The following is a 4,747-nucleotide window of genomic DNA, read 5'->3' on the forward strand; positions in this document are numbered from 1 at the left end:
ACCCTTTCCAAAAGAAATGGGAATTTTCTATTGTAGACAGCACAAGAGAGGATAACTCAGGATTTTTAGGAGAAACATGTGGCCTGGATCTAAAATGGTAGATTTCCTTTCCCAACAACTCAGTAATAATGCCAAAGGCTATCCTTGCCTCAGAGCAAGAGTAGCCACTGCCACACTCACTCAGGAGTTCAAAATCCATCAAACAAAAGATGTGAAACCCCACTGAAGAAAAACACAATAATGCTACAATTATTCAATTGCTTCTCAAACAGAACTAAAATAATTAAACTCTGCTAAGGAGCAATCCTAAATAGACAAGGACACAGTGGTCTGAAACTCATGAACAAACATGTATGCACATGTACATTATATGTATAAATATGTTCATTTATTCACTCAGGGTCTTCACATACTGGTCCTAAATTCAATGTTGTTTCTGTATTTACATAGCAATTCCAATAGATTGTTTGCAGTTACATATAGACTGTGTAAATAAATGACCTACCAATGCATCTACTTACTCTTTTATTTTCTTCTCAGAAAAAAAATTACCCCATTCAAATAGCAAGTATATGTGATAGGAATATTACTATATGTCCATATATCTTTACTGTATTTTCTTGTATTTGGAAACAGTGGGATGTATATTTCAGAACTTTTCCATGATAAGTAAAAGAGATCAACGATTTTTTTTTTAATTTATGAGTACACTGTTGCTGTCTTCAGAAACACCAGAAAAGGGCATTGGATCCCATTACAGATGGTTGTGAGCCACTATGTGGTTGCTGGGAATTGAACTCAGGACCTCTGGAAGAGCAGTCAGTGCTCTTAACCACTGAGCCATCTTTCCAGCCAACGATTTTTTTTTTAATTATGGAAAAACAAGCACAAAGTCGCTGTCTGCCAAATGGAATATCTCCAGCTCTCTACAGCAAATGTGGACTCATCAGTTTATCAGACACACATGGAAGCTGATGCATCTGGGAAGGACAGATCAGGGTGGGGCTTGGGACTACTTATGTTTGCACAGAAGCAAGGTGTGGCAGAGATATTTGGCTGCATATTTTTCCATGGTTTACTTAAATAATAAATATAAGTAGGTGAAAATATGCTGCCAGTGTTACCCCAAAGCTTCTTCTTCTTCTTGTAATAAAATTTAATTGAGAGATTTGTCAAAGATACTGTGATTTCTTTTATTTTGACTCTATGTCCCTTTTAATACCCCATCGAGTGAAGAAAATGTGTTTTTGATAAGTGAAAAAGTTCTACACTGGTTAAAAATGATAAATGAGACTGAATGTGAGATGGAAAAGTTAAAAAAAATAAAATAAAATAAAACAAAACAAAATAAAATAAACAGAGTTATAACTAAATACAATGTACAACAGAATAGAGTGGCCAGCAACATAAAATCTACTTTCTGTGATAAGTCTCTCTCTCTCTCTCTCTCTCTCTCTCTCTCTCTCTCTCTCTCTCTCTCTCTCTCTCCAAGTGCTGGGATTAAAGGTGTGCACCACAGCTACCTAGTAATAAGTCTCTTTTTAAAAACCTTTTCTTTACTTATTATATTTACATGTGCGAGTGTTTTGCTTGCATGTCTCTGTGTACCTTATGTATGTCTGATGACTACGAGACCAGAAGAAGAGAAGAGGGCATAGGATTGCCTTGGGAGTTTCAGATGGTTGTGAGTGCTAGGAACCAAATCTGGGTCCTATATAAGAGCAGAAAATTATCTTAACTGCTAAGCTATCTCTCAGGGATCTCCTGAATTTGTGTCCTTGGGGCTGGCTTACCTGTGAGCCTCACATCCATAGCCAGCTCTATTGTGCTGTCCAGGCAGATGCAGGGCCCCTTCTCCCTAGTGCTGTAGCAGGTGAGGGGAAGGGCCAGCTCTCCTGTGTTTTTGGCCCCTATCCTCCCTGCTATAGATGGCAAGGGACAAAGATCTTGGAGGGCATCTCTCCCTTGCCCATACTTCAACACAGCAGACAGGTTGTGGGGCCAGCTTTCATACTCACACCCCTGCCATCAGGGTTAGCTGTATTGTGCTGCTCAGGCAAGGTACAGGACCCACTCTCCTGAGTGCTGCAGCTGGTTAGTAGCAGGGTCAGCTCTCTTGCTCATCCCCCATGGCCACATGCTCAGGTGAGGGATGGGGCCAATTGTACACAGCCCTCAGACATCAACATTTCCCAGAGTAGCAAACCAAACCAGGGGCATCTTCCTGGTAATAAATAGGTTCCTGCTGCTGCAGGACAATGGATGGAGATGTTGGTCGTAGTGACAGCACAGTCCAGGATCCCACTATTGCCTCAGGTGTTATCACTGGCCACTCACATCAGGTTGTTCCTCACTACCCTCAAATCTCCCATTCTGCCTCTCTTCATTGTGCCCACATCCTTCTATCTCTCTTTCTCTTCCATTTCTCTGCCACTCACTTGCTCCTCTTAGTGGCACTCAGGGTGTCTGAGTGCCTGGAGCTATTTTAGGGGTAGTCTTTGGAGAGCTATGTCCCTCTTGTGTGTTAGGCACTGGGCAGGGGTCATCTCAGGCATGGTCAGCCCCATTCCCAGGCCTGGGCAGTGTTGGAGATCTCAGGCTAGCTCCCTGTCCAGACCCTATGCCACCAATTTGGTGATTGCCCCAGGCTTACTTCTTTCCTGGATCCAAGCAAGGGTTGTCTGTCTTAGGCTCAATCCTGTCTGCGCCTCACGGTACCAGGAGGAATTTTTCTAGTCTCTGGCTTGATCCTCATCTGGAATGTCTAGTGCCAAATTGGTGGTCATCTCAGGCTAGCTCCCTGTCTGAACACCCTGGGTGCTGTACTGGTGGTGGTCTCAGGCTTGCTTTTTTCAGCGAGTGTTAGGCTACTAATCATTCAGATGTTCACAGGTCAGAACACTAAGCTTAGACATAGCTTCTCTTCTCTCTGCCACCTACTGACTTACATGTGACTCTTCATTGTTTTTGTTTTGTTTTGTTTTGTTTTGTTTTGTTTTGTTTTGTTTTGTTTCTAAGAGAAGGTACCCAAAGCTGACGTGGAACTCACAGCTTTTCTCTCTTGGCCTTTCTCATCTTGGGAGTACAGAACTGTTGTACATTGGCTGGCTTGTATCGACCTTTGACAGCTGCCTGCCTACACATGTGAAATCCGAATAAATCCAAGAAAATACTGGAGCAACCTTTGGCTCAGTGTCAGTAACTGCAAGGTTCATGCGTTGGGGTGTTGCTTTGGGCACAGTGTATTCAGATGCTGATTACTGTGCCAGAGATCTGGTTGCAGTCTGGACACTGGCGTTGTTATTTTCCTCGGAGCACCTCCTGTCTCAATGTTGTGTAAACGCATAACGACACAGATGTAATTTTTGTTGTTTGTGTGCATGTGGTGTCGTGGTTGGCCATATTATATTGCATAACCACTTAGGGTGCTCATCCCTAGAAGAAGCTAATACACCTCCTTTCAGCACTCACTAGGTACTTGTATGTAGTTCTTTGTCTAAGGGTGGGAATCTGTGCAGTTTCCCTCCTTCATGCTGGCATTGGCTATTGATATTGGCACTGGTCAGGTCTTGCTTAGGTAGCCACATTACTGAAGTATCCTGACCGAAGTTTTCCTGTCATATCTAAAAGAAACAATTTCACAACAGGCATCCTGTTCCTCTGGAACTTTCAATTTTTCCCTATTCTAAGATGTTTTGAGCCTGAGATATGGTTATCTGATTGGACTTAAGGCCTGCTCAACTGGAAAGACTCATGCCTAGCCAACTCTCTGAGCTTGGTAAAGTCATAGATCTTGGGAAGAGACTTTGACTGCCATTTTACTAGACCAGCATAATCCCTAACCACACTCTAAAAACTTATCCTCACACCCACAGATAAGTGTAGCCCTCACTCCCCAGCAAAGAAGTTTCTCTCTGCAGCAAACCAAAGGTCATTATGGAAAACCATAACTGACCACAGTACAAAGATCATCTAAATATGGGGATTCCAGCCCCAATGACTATATCTGCAACATGATTCCTTTATTTTATTTTTTGAAGTATGTATGTGTGTTTGTGTTATATATATTTATCTATGTGTTTATTATAATATCCATCCCTATCTTTCTCCCTAGCACTATCAGCTCTTCCTCTATCATGTCTCCCTCCCAACTTCATTTTCCTCTCTTTAATTATCTGTTTGTTTTTAATATATGGAGTCCAATCAACAATCCTCATGTGTGCCTGTGTGTTGAGCCATTCATTGGGACATGGGAAATTTGCACCTCTGAAGTACAGAGACTCCCCATTCCCCAAACAGCTATCAGTCCATTACGAGTCCTTCTGCTGGAGAATGGGACCCAAAATCCCTGCTCATCTTGAGGCTAGAATTTGTTTTATTTTGCTTTCTTGAGACAGGGTTTCTCTGTGTAGCCCTGGCTGTCTTGAAACTCACTCTGTAAGCCAAGCCTTGAACTCAGAGATCCTCCTGCCTCTATGCCACAAGTGCTGGGACTCCCACTACCAGACCTTGATGCTGGAATTTTATTGCCTTGGTCCTGTGCAGGCAACCACAGCTGCCATGAGTCATGTGTGCAGCCTCCATGCCACACCTAGAGGGCACATTTCATTGTTGTTCTCCGTATGCTCCAGATTATATCTTCATTCTAGGCCCTCTTCTACAATGTTCCATTTGTCTTGAATCTGGGATAGATACAGATGTTCCATTTATGGCTAAGAACCCACGGTTACTTATTCTCAAGACTCTG

The 4,747-nt window shown here is 42.7% G+C and overlaps 1 pseudogene; it reads right to left on the minus strand.

Moving 5' to 3' along the window:
* Nucleotides 1-2,858: 2,858 nt before the first annotated feature.
* Gm23831 lies at nt 2,859-3,024 on the minus strand (annotated as a pseudogene).
* Nucleotides 3,025-4,747: the final 1,723 nt, after the last annotated feature.

The sequence above is a fragment of the Mus musculus genome, chromosome 3 (genome assembly GCF_000001635.26).
Source record: "Mus musculus strain C57BL/6J chromosome 3, GRCm38.p6 C57BL/6J".
NCBI classification, from domain to species: Eukaryota; Metazoa; Chordata; class Mammalia; order Rodentia; family Muridae; genus Mus; species Mus musculus.